This window comes from Triplophysa rosa, linkage group LG4, assembly GCF_024868665.1.
Source record: "Triplophysa rosa linkage group LG4, Trosa_1v2, whole genome shotgun sequence".
NCBI lineage: Eukaryota > Metazoa > Chordata > Actinopteri > Cypriniformes > Nemacheilidae > Triplophysa > Triplophysa rosa.
This window is the reverse complement of record NC_079893.1, coordinates 28,292,327-28,308,547: the sequence shown is the minus strand read 5'-3', so window position 1 is coordinate 28,308,547 and position 16,221 is coordinate 28,292,327. Positions and strand designations below refer to the sequence as shown.

The 16,221-nt window shown below is 39.4% G+C and overlaps 1 protein-coding gene across 2 annotated transcripts in view; it reads left to right on the top strand.

The window, feature by feature from the left end:
• bcl9 (BCL9 transcription coactivator) overlaps nt 1-16,221 on the top strand; it is an 87,114-nt gene that overhangs the window by 55,638 nt on the left and 15,255 nt on the right. For both annotated transcript variants that reach the window (XM_057331334.1, XM_057331333.1), the window contains exon 3: nt 11,457-11,534. The gene's annotated coding sequence lies outside the window, so the exon portion shown is untranslated. The remainder of the gene's footprint in view (nt 1-11,456; nt 11,535-16,221) is intronic.

Below are 16,221 nucleotides of genomic sequence, written 5' to 3'. Positions count from 1 at the left end.
AACCCACAATCTATGTGTTGCTAATGCAATGCTCTTTCAGGGAACATAATGAGGAAGTTTACCACCAAGGTAGTGGTCTGGCTTTTGTTGAAACTAGAAACTTTGTTTTAGCACCTATTGTATTATTGCTCCTGTATGAAATATCGCTTATTGCTCCCTGAACTCTCTGTAAGTCACTTTGGATAAAAGCGTCTGCTAAATGACTAAATGTATATGTTTATTTACTTTTATGCATTTTGGAAATTGTTTTCACACATGCTTCTAAAAGCTATACATTTTATGTATATACAGCGTTTCCTATACAATGCATTTACTTGGCCGGTCCGCCCAGGTATATTAATGGCCGCCCAAGTATGTTTGGCGTCACATTTTGTAATTTTTTTATCCATCTGTGATAATGACTTTATCTATCTGTGATAATGACTTTATCTGTGATCAATTAAAGGGATAGTTGATCCAAAAATGAAAAATCTGTCATCATTTACTCACCCTCAGGTTGTTTCAAACCTGTATACAATTCTTTGTTCCAATGAGAGAAAGATATTTGGAAGAATGATAGCAATTTTCAGTTCTGGGACATCATCCACTACCATAGTAGGAAAAACTCTCTTCCGATGAGCTCCATGTGTGCCCTCGCGTGTAGTTAGCTCCGTGTAGTGTATTTAACTGTCACTTGCATTTAAAATCAAAGAAGCGTTCATAATACAGCAAAACATTGTTGAGAAAGGGCAAACAGCAAATTGCCGCTCTATAATGTAGAATAGAACTTTATTGTCATTGTTAAAGGAACAATGAAATGCAGTTTAGAAGATAGACGATAGAAGTTGGTCAGCAGGTTTGTAGTGTACTGTATTATGATTTTGTCTGATGATGATGTGATTATAAATCAGGATTTTAGCAGCACTTAAAGTGATTGCTGGTGGCATCCCGTTGAAAAATACAGTATAATGTGACAGCACTAGATATCTGTTTTTCTTCTACTTTCTGATCTAACACTAACACGACGTGATGTCGTCAGAAATATGCTAATTAGTTTGTGACGTCACAAGCGCCACAAGTCTATCAAAATACTGTTGGAAACACTGTATACATATACATGTACAGGAAAGCAAAAAAAGCAATGACTTCTGAATTCCAGCAAGGAAACGTGTGAATAAAAGATCTACCACATCAACAACAAAAAACTCATATAGTCATCATTTTAGTATCATGTTGTTATCATCTGATGATACCATCGCCGGATCATGGCCACAGTACTTTTTTTGTAAGCGATTTCTTAATACTGCTAATCTTTTCCTGCGTGGTGCGGGTAGATGTACTAAAACTGTGCTGAAAACGGCCTGAAATTCAATTTGTAGTTGAAATGTCCAGATTACAAGTGTGAGTATTGTGTTAGCATAATCATTGTCTTTTCTCAGACAGCGTTAAATCGACCCTCGCCAACTCTGTTAGCCAAATTATGGCCTGGAGCAAATAAAAAGCGCAACGGCTCGACTTCTATTAACCACATTTACTCCGTACTACAGTGCACACGGCATCTAATCTTGAACGTATAACTGTGGCCCATTTATATCGATACAAAGTGGGGATTAAAGTGACTCAAATCGTTTGTTTTGTGTTTCTTGTTTGCCAACTGGAGTAATAATGGCAATTGTATCAGTATGGCTACACCTATTAGTTCCCCAACGTTATTATAGCGACTATTCACATCAACAAAATGATTATTTTTTTCACACTTTGTCATTGGATAACAGTAGTCATAAGTGTTTATATGAAAGTGAAAGTGACCTATTTGTCAGGTATGGTGAAATGTGACCTCTGCATTTACCCATCCAGAGAGTCGTGAACACACGTACACCAGGAGCAGTGGGCAGCTATCACTGCAGCGCCCGGGGAGCAGGTAGGGGAAGGTGCCTTGCTCAAGGGCACCTCAGTCGTTGCCGGCCCTGAGAATCGAACTGGCAACCTTCTGGTCACGAGTCAGACTCTCTAACCATTAGGCCACAACTGCCCCATATTTGATCTTACAGAGTGACGCTCTCAGTATGCTAGCGTTGTTAAATGCTAATCACGTCCGCTGGGTGCTACGCTGCAGCAATAAGCCTTTTGGTCTCGCAGTTTCTCACTGGTTACCAAGTAACCCTGTTCTGACACGGTCTCGCTGGCTTCTCCTCTACGAGCCAGCGAGCCATCTGCCTTGTCCTATAGCTGTCAGCCAGAACAGCTTTAACCAAATAGCCTCCAAATGTTGAATCCCAAAATAAAATTGTCTTTACACCTTCATGTCGCTCTAAACCAGTCTATGACTTTTCAATTTTGAGAAATATCTCAGTGGTTTTGTGTAAGCCAGAGGGATTTGACGTTGTTATTGATTCAGTGAGTCGGACTCGAACCCGTATCACCCACATGAGCACCAAGGCTCAAAGTGTTTAAAACGCATGCTAACTGCTGTGTCGGTGCTAACACAAGGCTTATTGTTTACAATAAAATTATTCAGCATACTAGGGAGGGAGAAGCGTGAAAGAGTTCCTCATTGTCTTAATGGGAAATAATCCCATGTGCTAACATCTTTCTCTATATTTTAGCCAGCATGTGGTGCTGGTGTGGGACATCGCCGACCCAAAGCTGTGTCATTACTCTGGCTTTGGAGTGTGTGTGTTCACATTTTCAGCTTCTGTGGGATATGCAGAGGTCCAGCTGTGCCAACCTGCACCCACCAGGCCAGGAGCAGTGTGCCAGAGCATCTGCGCTGCCAGTTCATAAGTGTGTGCGCGCTTGGTCTGTGTGCCAGCCTTCTAAATGGACCCGAATTTAACAGTGTCATTTTGTTGGACTTCTATGTGTGTGTCCTGGAAGGTGGAATAGTGCATCTGTAATTTATACAAAACAGAAATGAATACACCATTGTGGCTTCCTAGATGCAGTTCTCCCAGGCGCACACATATTCTTTCGCTTTGTCACACTTTTCTGGTTTGGTTAGTGGTTGATAAACTACAAGAACATCCAAGTGTCTAGTCGTGTCTGACATGCCAGTCCCATGTTAACATCGTCTTATAGACCCCTTTTGCGCAGAAGTCACGCTTAGGTCACGGCATTAGCTGGAGGCAAAACAAAGGGAAAACTGGAGGTGGCCAATACGAACCAGCACAGATTCCGCTACATAAGGAGTTTCAAATATCATCTTGTTGTGTTGTTTAGTGCCACAATCGACAGAAAACAGTGTCCAATTTGATCTTTTAACACATACCTGCTGCCATTGCCAAACAACAAACATGAGGACAGCTGTAGTTAAACACAATAAAACGAACAGACTGAACAGAAACAATCATCAAAAATGCCCTCATTTCACTTCATAACACTTAAGATTAAAAAGCTACTGTCTTTCGTTGGTGTGGATTATGATTTGGGTATGTGTCTAAAATATCTCGTGTAAGTGTGCTCCAATCAGGATTTTTGGGGCCGATTACCGATCTTTAGAACCAGTATCGGTCGATACGATTACCGATAACAGCCTTCTATTTATCATGTAGAATTTTTTATTTAACTATTTTAAAGAGCAGTGTACAGGGTTTTTCCTGGCTCAAAATGAGGCGGAGGGGGTGCCATCCTGATCTTGTACACACACGTACTATACACACACGTATCAAATAAAGTTTTTATATCATTTTCAACTAACATTTTAGCCCATAATTGCCCACTGAATTAACCAGTCTTTCTAAATGAGCAAAGCTCATTCACATCTTGCATTCTCTGTGGTTCACTTTAAATGATTCAAGGATCTCTTATATTTGCTAGTGACTGAAAAGTTCAATAGTTTAAATGAATCAATTCAAATGAGTCATTCGTGTGCGAGTCGTTATAAACGCAATGTACGTTCATATTGGCGAACTCACTGTGTACAGTATACGCTGATTCAACGGTCCAACTGCACAGCTAAATTACAATGATGTACGTCATGTTAATTTAAGAAATTTCAAGAAATTAAACGTACTTGGATGTAAAACGAACAGCCGTGAAACACAGCTAGCTCTTGTTCTGGAACTCTTTTTAGCGCCTCAGTGTGCTGATAACGAAACAGCGCCTCCACTGTGGCGTAATGCCGCAACTGCAGTTACAAATGACATTCTGTTAAATGCACGCAGCATTTCTTGTGAAGACACCCCACATAATTTTGGAGAGAGTCTGAGGCGGCACGACATTTGACGGAGGCGGCCGCCTCCAATTTCTCAATGCAGGAAAAACCCTGGGGAATATTACCTAATGAATTAAGAGATGAAAAGGAAAAGGAATAACAAATTGACAACTTGCAAACAACATATTCCTCTCCCTTTTTAGAAAGTAAACATAAATGATAGCAGCCATAGCCAGGAACCGAGTATAAAATAGCTTTCCTGTTAAATAATTATGAAAAAACAACAGAATAAATAAACATGTACAAACTGCAAACTTTTGGGAATGACAACCCCATTTAAACACAGGAGTGAATGGACTGATAGTTCCATGTGTCCACATTTGTGATGATTAACACACCATAGCAACATTCTGGCATCTTGCAGCTGTAAGAATATAACCCGTTTGGTATGTGTTATTTTTCAGAGATTGGCCTTGTCCATCAATTAAACTAAAGAACCTGTGCAGTGTTTTGTTGGAGAGCGCTCTTTTGCAGTGTTGCCATGTTAATTTATTTTTAACCAATTTTATGTTTGTTGTTTGGTCTTGGATTATGAAGCTCGACACTTTAGGTGTTAAAATAGTCAATTGCCGATATAAGAGATTTTTGGGTCTTATAAAATAGAAATTATTTGTATTTTTAAGGTTTATTTTGGTTTGTTGTTTTTTTGCTATGAAGATCTGGCAACACTGTCACTTTAGCGAAGGGCTCATGAGAGCAGATAAACGTTAGCCCCCCCGTGTCAAATTTGCGAAAGTAAATACTTCTTTCACTGCTGTTTTCTAGCACCTCACATACAGACGAAAACGCCTGATGGTCATTTAGATATGTCATGAACACATAGTTATTGAGTTGGGTTAGGTAAACACTGCGTATAGTTTTGATAAATGCTGTTGTCACATCTGCATTTTTCGGGGGTTAATTCGATAGTAGAATGCAGTTATCACTCTGGTAAACCAAATTTATCTGCAGTGTGTATGTGTATCAGTTTACTTCAGAGTGCAACAAAAAGGAGTGACTGGCAACCGACAGCTGAGTGAGTGAGTGACTGAGCTGAACGGTCCAGACATCATACGGCGCTCGGTCTGCACTGCGCGGCAGTTGAACACACCTACGGTCTTACTTGCACGTTTTGTCATTTGATTTGACTGTGTCACCCTTAATCTCACATATGCCCAAATCAGAAACTGGGGAACAAGGTTATTTTTCACGTAGCGTTAAGTTTTGAACGCAACAACGTATAGGGTATGCTAGCTAACTTTGTTAGTTATACAACTAGCAGTTAACTAGCGGCCAGAAACTAAACATAAAGGAAACTGTTTGTCATCTCTTTTTCTTAAGTTGTCACAAGTGCATTAGTATAAACCGTGAGAAGGCTCATGTTATGTTAAAGATATTTTTGCTGAAGATGATCAGAAAGAATATGAAACTTGTATGTTTGTTATAATTTTCAGGTTTAAATGATTTGCACTTTAAATATTGTATATGTTGCATTATTTAGCAAGTTATTGCTTTTTTCTTTTCTTGCTACATTCTCATTGACCGCTTAGGAAGTTCTTTTAAAAGTTTCGTCTCCTTTGCATTTAAAAAAAATGACATGAGGGTGATAAAATAACGATACCTAATTCTTGAATAAACCCTTCCTTTAATACACGCAAGTATGATTCTGTGTACATGCAGTGAAGTATCGCGTGAGCATGCGCTCCTTCTCGGCTTGTGTGTCAATGCATGCACGCACGTGCACACACTTACGTGCCAGTGCACATCACCCCTCTCACCAGCTGGTAGTCTGACATCATGTCACCATGGCGCCAGGCCTTTGGCGGCCTGTAGAAGCCTGCAGCGCCATACCAACAGCGCGCACACAGAAACGGGGGTTTGGTTTTGCATTTAGGGAGAGCGCACGGCACTCCAAATCTGGAAGCCAAGCAGGAGAGCGTAGTACTGCCACACACATACACGCACAGAGGAAAGCGTGTGATCCATGCCAGCGCTGGTCTCAGATCAGGAGAGCTCACTAGACAGACACTCCAATGAACAAAGAAACATACATGGCCAAGACTGGAGCTCTGCATTTAGGCCCGGATCATTTGTCTGTGATTAAGTTCGTAGGGTTCAGACACGGCCTGCCAGCTTATGTGTTTTGAAAGACGAAACAGCTTCAGGCTTGATAGAAATGGGCATTTGGGCATTAACGGACTGTAGAAATACAAGCACTTTAGGACAATGTTAAAAGATTGGAGAAACTCACTCTCTCTTCCAACTTTAAAGTGCACATTTGTTTGTGTTTTTAAACCGTTAATGAATTAAATTGTGATTATTGTGTGTAGTTTTTGATTTTACAGTTTTGAGTGCCAACTTTTCCTCTCAAGTACACGTAACGCCGACGCCATACATCTCATGTCCTCTGTGTTTGGAAACAGTCTGACCCTGAATCTGTTATTTCCTGTTTTTCACTCTGATTCTCAAAACTGATCCCAGATCAGTTATATAAATACGTCTTGTAATCTGTTCAGTTGTCCCCCGAAGGGCGGAAAGCAAGTTAAACGTCAGAGCTTGTTACCTCTTAGGTTCTCTACAGTAAGAACGGTTACATTTATACTTTGTGGACGGTCGATTGTGCACTGAATGAGTTCCTGGAGTGGTTGTTCTATTTCCTCTGATGATAAGAGTGTTTGTGAGGGCCGTGGTATGCTTGGGTTCAGGTTGGCTGCAGGAACAAAACTTATTTTTTGTTTTAGAAAGACACTATTGCAGTGTAGAAGAACTGAAAAGGCTGCAATACTAGAAATGGTGGGTATGGTATGACGATTTTTCAGCTCGATTCATTTGTTAAATTTGATATCATTTATAAAACGAAAAAGAAATGTAATCTTTAAATCCATTGCAGATTAACGTGATATTTTGCACTCGGTTTATGATAGTATTATCAGTGTACTTAAAAAGGAATTCAATTTCTTTTTTATGAACATTACTGTGAAGCTCATGAGATGGCAGATGCAAAAGTTTTGGCTACACATAAAAGTGTGAATTTAGTAAGTGAAAAGCTGCAATCTGTAACTTTTTAGTTCAATAATTCAATTACTGAGCAGGTTTTCTTACAGATTCCAGCTTTAACTACGCTTTAACAGAGTTGCCTTGAGTTAAAGGGATAGTTCCCCAAAAAATGAAAATTCTTTATTTATTCACCTTCATGTCATCACAAACCTGTATGACTTTATTTTCCTCTACAGAACACGAAAGAAAATATGTAAAAAAAAACAAAGCGTTGGTAACCAAGCAACATTGCCCCCATTCCACTGTATGGACACAAACCCACTGAGACATTCCTCAAAATATCTTATGTTTTCAACAGCAGAAAGATTGACTTGTGAATTTTGTATCTATCCACATCTCCTTACTTTTTGTTTGATGCACAAGATATAGTTTTTGTTCCTAAGGATGGAATCGTACAGATCGCAATTGAGCTTTTCCCTCTCTTAGCCCCAGTCACTCTCCTCACAGATAAACTGGTTTGTTTGAGCATGTATGGAATGCTATTGTGTTAGAAGCGTGCACCAGAAGGTTAAGTTCTGCCATGTCTGTCGACGTCACCATCTTCAGATGCGACTAGGTATAGAGGTACACAAAAGAACCTGTAATTTGAAGTGGTGATCTTGACAACACCTTGTTGACGTATCATTTATGTCATGCATTTTTTTTATTGTGTGTGTGCTAGCAGCAGTCGCCCTTTTAAATAGATACACATGTTTTTACGCCTTGAATTAGTACACTATAAGCTATAAAAATGTATTATAAACATGGTTGTAACAAGCATGGGCGGGTATATGAGTGGGGTTGAATGAAAGCAAACAATAATTGTGAAAGTGATTGACAGAAAATAATCATTTGTCTTTTACCTACGCGTGATTATGTCTCTGTGGTCTGGAAAGTAAAAAATAGTTTCATGTTCATGTGCGTAGGAGAGATATTTCAGTAAGAGATTTCATGTTAAATTCAGGTCGGAATGATCGTGTTTATGCTGAAATAAAACCACATGTTTGCGAAGGGGGCGGGGCTTGATGTAATAAGGTAGTCAACACATATCTTTCAACCACTAGTCTGAACATCGGAAATATTTTTTTCTTCAGTGTCTATGGTTGTTGTAATTTTGTGTTTATGAGATGAGCTCACATGAATGCCTCAATGTTGTAATTACCAACTTGAAGAGGTGTGGGGATGACAATTGAAGAATCATGGGGCTTGATGTGGTATTTGTCATAATTGTGAATATGTTCTTATTTAGCTTTTTTGCATTTGCATAATGTGACTACCTGTATTTCTCATCATTCTGCATGGCAGCTACAGAATGATAAAAAGCACTAGTTGCACTTAGGCATGGGCCAAATACCGGCTTCGAGGTATACCGAGGTTTGAAAGAGTCAAGGTTTCAAAACCACTACAATTTTCTGTGATACCGTTTCTAAGGTATGAGCGGTGTTTACACAAAAATACATAATTAAGTCATGCAATGCGATGTTTGATGTTTAGGCCTAATATATGGGCGATGACAAAAATACATTTTTTGAAAGAGTATTATAATTTTAAGGCTGTATTTTTCCTGACATATATGTTCTATGAATGTTGGTTAAAAACAAAATGTATTTGTGTCCAGTTGAAAAGTTGTTGTTAGTATACGCAGACATTTGAAAATAACATATTTTAGTGTTGTAATTGCAATACCGCGAAACCGTGAAAAAAGGTTATCATACCGTCAAAATCTCATGCCTAGTTATACTTCATTTGCACCCTTTGTTTTTCACAATTTGTTATCTGACTGTCTGGCATATATAGTTTGAAGTATAATGGAAAACACTGTTCCAATATATCCTTAAAAAGCTTCCTGGCTTTTTTCGGCTATGTGAAAAAATGAAATTGCCCGATGCGTCCGTTTCGTTCATACCAGAATAACTTGAATAGACATTGTGTAATAATTACGGTTTCTTAGTTCGCAAGTAGGAGTTCTGTGGATTCTGTTTCTCTCTCTCTCACAAAGAAATGGTTCTCATGTGGCGATTTTATAGCTCCTATTTGATTTGGTGTTATATTCAGCTGAGACAACCGTTTGCCCTTTACTTTATCGACACATTTATTAAAAATCCTCACGTCCGAGATGTGGCTTGGCGCACATCTATTGAAATAATGTTTGTTGTTATTGTTGTATTTTTCTATAATATATGAAGAGTTTGGTTCTAAAATTAGATAACTTCCTTTAAAAAAAAAAAAAAAAATTTAATAGTTTTTTATCATGTTAGCTGTATTTTTTTAGTTATTATGGCTTAAAGGTGTGATGAACTGGGCTTGTTTATTGTTTTATACTGTTGTATGAGATCTACTTATGACGTTCGCGTGGTTTTTACATTTAAAAACATCAAAATCAATAAGTAATAGGCTATTTTCTACCCGGGTTTTGAGGTCGGCTTGACAAACGCTCGGTTTGAATGGGCGTTCCGCCATGAAGGCTTGGAAGTAAACGCCCACTGCTGTGATTGGATATCAGTTTGCATAGTAAACTTAATTGGAGCCTTCTGTGAATTTGGTTAGAGACGTAACGTTAGGTTACGCATTAGCACCATTCACACGAGATTAGCATTATCTGAGGACCTCGTGTGATTTATAAATGACCTCCCCACATCAGTATTTCATGTGACGCATTCGCACGGGATGATTTTACTCAAATTTACTGACTTATTTCCCAGATGTGATGGCAAGGCTTTGCGTATAGTTTGTATAGCCTATAGTTGTGATAATGATAATGATATATGACCGTACCTGTCAACATTTGAGACCCGTGATCGCGAATCGGACAAAAGATCACGGGTCTCATGTTACAAGAGTTTCCATGAGAAATAAACAAACGGGAGACTCCCGGTAACTTATGGATATGACCCAGCACCCGAAATAATACCAAAACACTTCCATTATTCGCAAAAGATAGGTGCATTCCAGAACCTGGCGTTCGCTGGGCCTGGTGTCAGTAACGGTTGTAATCTCAGTAACAAGGGCGCTTTCAGTTCTGACACTTACATGATGTTCGCGTGAATACGATTCCCTCTTATACAACAAAAGCTCGGGTTAAAATTGTGGTTTTAATTCATGGCATCTTTAAATCAGAACAAACCATCTGCAGTTTGATTGATATTAATTGGAATACACAATAAAAAAACATGATCTTTTAAATGTTTTAAAACGGAGTCATCTCATATATTCTATTGTTCTTTTTGAAGTCGCTTCACTGGACTTTGTATGAAATTGGGATGTTTCATTATTAGGGCTGTGCAATTAATCAAAAATGAATCGTAATCGTCAATTTTGGCCTTCAACAATTACAAAATCAAAATAATCGAGGTAAAACTATTATTGTGCCCTCTTTTCCTGTGTTATAAAACCACAGCGCACAGCTTTCCTTTATAGTGGTTCAGCTGTGCTATTTCTTTACATTTCTTTTTCAGTTGAATTCACGGTTTAAAAGGCGAGTTTTTTTTTCTATGTTGTTTCAAACGTTAGTGAGTAATCGTGTTAAATAACAGTGATCTCAATGTTGACCAAAATAGTCGTGATTATGATTTTTGTCATAATCGAGCAGCCCTATTTGTTTTTCAACTTTGTGCAGAGAGGAAGCTGGTCGTGGATGAGGAATCTTATGATTTAGAGTATTGCCTTAAAAACAAACCAATGCTTCAGTTGGTTTATGACCTGCTGTGGAAATGACTGAGATTCACTCAGGGTCCCTAGTTGAGGACTTCTTTTATATTTTTGAACCATGGATGCGGAAAATCCCACTATATGTATGAAATCTGCATAGAGGTTGGAGGCTATTATGTGGATAAAAAAATGCAAGTCCCGTACACTTGAACTAGAAATCTGTTGCCTCATGAAATTGCCTCACTTTTCCCCCCTGTGCTCCCCTTCTTTTCTTTTCTTTTCTTGCCCTGGTCATGATGTCTCTAACTTCTGTTGTCTGGTCATAGGGTATGAAGTTTGATTTTTATATTATTTGCGCCGTGATTTTGGAGGAGCGCTCGTGAAAAGCATGATGAGCTCACTGAAACACTTTGTTGTAAGGCCCCGTGGACTTTATACCGAGGTATTATCGTACAGTGAGATTTTGATATTGTTACATCCCTAGTAATGCACTTTTCAAATCCATGCCATTTACAAAATGTTATTTATGTTTCAAACCATTTTTTGTCACTAGCATCAGCCCTTCAAGCCTGTATAATAAATGTCTGTTTCTCTCTTTCAGATTGTTGTGCAGTTGGTGGCGTTCTGTTGCAGTCCAAGCAGTCATGGCCACAGCTATATCGTGACACGGAGGGACATGGTGAGTGCATCTCTCTTTCCGCACATGTCCACGTCGAACAACATTCCTTTAGCAGAGGTCTGCGTACAAATAAACAGCGCTGATGTGTTTGTGTCTCGCAGCGATACATTTATACAGACTGCTGAATGGAGATAGCTTTATAGGTGAAGCATCAGAGTTACATTTTGTCTACATATCTCAAGTAGGGTTCTCAGTATTGGGAGTATCCCATGAATATATGTATTCTCGGACCTGAAAATTGACCAGTCTTATGATCTGGTGATGCCGTTCCAATTCACTGAGGTTAAACGACCTGTCAACAGAACACATTGTGATGCCAGCTTTAAGGTTGTGCAATATCCAGTTTGGATGTTGGTTTCGGAAGCCAACACCCAAGTTCTACGGAGTCTCATTGCTTGCGAGTGCTGGCACTGGAGCATCTTTAGAGATCAGACAATTGGAGGAAAACAGCGTGGTCAGTGAAGTCATGGTTCCAGTCGTTTTGACCCGTCAGGAGTGTGTACGTCTAGAGGAGTCCAACAACTCATCGCTGCTACTTTGTCGATTTGTTTTTGCCTTGTTTAAGGTATATCTCTCCAGTCCCTATTCATGTTTCTCCTAGGTAGTAGTTAGGACAGGGTGGTGCATGCTAACATGGTGTAGACGACCCTTAGCTGAAAACTTTGAGGTGGCCCTGTTGGTCGCCAGATCAGAACCAGTGGAAGAGTTTGGATACAGTTTGAGCTACTAAATCCACCGACAACTGACAAATGGGATGGATTTGTGTACTGTTCTTTAGAAGTTTTGTTTTAAAGTATGACGAGCAAACAATCATAAAAATACGTCTTGAAGATGCAAACGCAGACATCAAATAGACGTCTCTAAGATGTGTGTGTGCCATCAGGGTAAAGACTAGCGTTTGTGTGCAGGATACCACAGCTAGCATTAAGCTTCGACTTAAGTGTGTGCCAGTGTCTCTCTTGTTTTTTCCACCCAAAGGCAATGGCTTTCAAGGTTTTAGCAGCTCTTTTTCTGCACGTGAGGTAAAATGCTTTTCACCGTAGTGATGTATGTGTGCGTTTGTGGCCTCACATCTCTTACACATGCGTGCGCTGTTGTTGTGTTCTGTAAGTGGGAGCGTTCAGCCCTTAAGCCATGTAAAATGGAAATCGAGTTGAGGAAGCTTTACTTTTAACTGAATAAAGGTGGTGAGACCTCTGTCGTAAACAGCCCATTACACAGTTCATATAGTTATTTAAGCCTCACGGCTCTGTGGCGTCCGGTTCTGCCGTTTGCACGCCTCCTGTTTGCCTTCCTGATGGCACCCTGTAGCTGTATCGTCGACCGTCGATGCACAAAGCGTGAGCCAAGTAGCAGTTATGCCGCTGTGCTTGTTTTGAGCTAATGGATTGTGGAAGTTTACATTTATATGTTTGGCAGACGCTTTTATCCAACGCAACGTTTAATCGGCATTGTGTTCCTTGGGGCTCGAGCGCTATATGAAGTATGTGATGTGTGCAGTACAACAGTATTGTGTCCAGGTATCTTTCCCCATCCTTTTGACAATAGGATTTAAGATGTTGAAGGTGTGAATTGCATGTTGGTTTTAGAAGAAATTCCTGGCCTCTCTAATCCTTGAAATATTACATTTTGTCATTTGTGTTCCTCATTCCACATTTGATTGTATAGATCATCTAACCTCTTTCTCGCTCACTCTGAGCTAGACAGGAAGTGTAAGTGTGTTCTGGAATGTTTGTCCATATCTGTGCAGGAAGTGGGAAAGTTTGGATGTTAGGTTTTCCTCCAACACCACAGTTTGGCATGGCGTTAGGATAAGTAAAAATCAAGAGAATTTCATTTTTTCAACTACTCCATTCAGAGTATTGCACATTCTGTTGAAGATTTCATCAAATCAAGTAACTGTAACAATTCCAGCCTACTTGGCTCTTCAAAGCCTCAGTTTGGTCATGTGGAATAAATAAATTGTGCGTGTAAATATCTGTAGTGAAGATGCATGCTAACGGCGCTCGCTTAGTTGACTGGTGGGTGCGGGTGTGTTTTTTAAGACTGTTGTAGATCCAGGGCCTGTCGGTTGGGGGTTGCCTTGGCAACGGTATCGGTGGGTGTGCGTGCATGAAGAGAAATGTCTCTGGCGGGCTGGAAGAGGCTCGGCGGCCATGCCGCTTCCACTGAACGCCATTAGAGCACAGTACCATAGCAGCACACAGGCTCCTCATGCCGCGCATAGTGAAATCTGAGAATGTCAGAATGCGACTGTGGCTTCAGGAAGAGAGTGAGGCCGTGTGAGGAAGCCATGCTTTAGGTGACCAAAAATTGGAAGTGAAATGGCTGACGCAACTACACTTTTTCGTTTTTTATTAAAGGGGTCATATGGCGCGAATACATGTTTTTCTGTGTCTTTGGTGTGTTATAAGTTGCCCATGCATGTATTAGTCACGTAAAATTGCAAAAATGAAAGTGTCGGAACAAAAGATGCATTCTATCTAAAAGCGAATGCTCACCCAGACCTGCCTGAAACACCTCGTGTAACCACACCCCCACAAATCTACGTCAGTTCGTGGTATGATTTGACTAAGACCACCCAAATGTATACGCAAAGTAAGGTGGGCGTACCTGTCAGAACAATTGCTTTGGAACCTGATGTTCCAAATATGGTAAGAAGCGTTACATTTCCGTCACACGCTTGCAGTATTCGACCAATCACTACGCACTGGTTAACTGGCCAATCATAGCACACCTCGCTTTTCAGAGCCATGAGCTTTGTAAAAAATCTGCGTTTCAGAGAGGCGGGGCAAAGAGGAGATACAAACATGCACGGTATGTGGAAAATACAGCGTTTTTGAACCTTAAATCGTGTATACACATTGCATTACATCTAAAATGTCTCATGTACAGCTGCTTTGTAACAATGAAAATTGTAAAAAGCGCTATATAAATAAAGTTGAGTTGAGAGTTAAAACAAACGATAATATTCGTTTTAGCCCTGTCATACGACCCCTTTAAACCCGTTTTTTTATTTTAGATTTTTTCCTAATCTATTTTCATTGTGTTTGCACATTTTCATGTAAATGGTTTATCTTTATACAATATATTTGAACCAGTTATTATCACAGATCTAAGAGCAGATGTTTAAATTTGAAGGTTGTCGATTCCAGAAGGGAAAATGCTGAAATACTTCATAAACGCAAACGTTTAGTCTGTTTGATAGTCTAATATTACATTTAGGGCCCCAAAATGGAGTCTAGGGGTCGAGTTAGCGCTGGAGTTTCTTCTGTTAAGTGCTTGCTGTTAGCCTAGAGGGAATATAAGAGATGCTTACATCATTTGGGTATTTTGGAAGCCGTCCTAAATGTTTTCGGGATGACAACGTAGTCTGACACGGCAGCTATTTGAGAGGGTGCTCACATCTTAACTGGAGGGAAAGCGCTATGCATACGCAAAAGCTCACACTTGGGTAAAGAGAGAAGGGCCTGAACTTTTAAGAATGGCGGAATGAAACCCTCTAGTTTATACGTTAACGTACTCGCACTATTTTGAAAGAGACCAACTCACGGTTTTGTGGTTTTAGTATGTTACCATAGAGACTGTAGATTTGTTTTACTCCGGTGTTGTGGTGACTTATGACTAACCCCCAGGTGAGGGTCACGCAGGTCCTGATCACCCGGTCGGGGTTATTTTACTATTTTAACCAGACATCAAAACATATCTATTAATTTGTGACTGAGGAGTGATACATACGACTAGAAATCATAGTTTAGTGCTCATTACATGGGGAGTATTTATCATTTTTGATTATTTTGCTCAATTTTAATCACGATTAGTCACGATTATTCTGTCATTTTTTTACTTTTTTTAATTTAAGCATATTACACTTTACAGCCAGGTATATTCTGGCACTGTTGAGCTTCTGCGACATCATCTTTAATCTCCCACCCCAAAATGAGCAATATTTTCGTAAAACATTTTCTTGTGTTTGTCCTTTGCTCTGTATTTGTCATCTCCGAGCAACCAGAAGATATTTCTTCCATTTTTAAATGATGATTTTTCTGATGCTGCTGGGTCTCCTCCACTCCATTCAGTTCAAAATTTGACCTTATCATGATGATGTTTTGTGCTTGCTACTAACACATGAATATTGCAACGATTAATGGTTAATCGCGAATTGCGATTATAATATGATTAACTGTACTATTTTAACTGCAGAATTACACAACTGAACAATCAGAAACAAGTATTCGAAAGACCTGTAATATTGCACATTACTGTTTTTCCACACACGCTGTCCTGACTAGAGTGAAAAAGCATGTCAACAGTTTGACACAATAAAGCGTTATACTATCTGGCCAGTGCCTGAAATATGTAGTTGTAGGTAAGAATGTGCAGTCAGACTGTTAGGAACTATTGTGTTCTTGTCCATAATGCTATCACCCATCAGAAGTTGGACCTCAATTGATCATCTGCGGCCATTTCTAGCATGAAGATGTGTTTGACTAATAATTATTCTTAGGGCTGGGCGATATGGCAAAAAAGTAAACTCGATAGTTTTTTTCTATATTGATCGATAACGATATTTATTTCGATATATATTTAATTAAAAAACTGTATTAAAAGAATCTATTTTAAATACAGTTTATTAACAAAAGTTAACCTTTATCCAGTTAAAATTCAATTAAATTAATGCACTGTT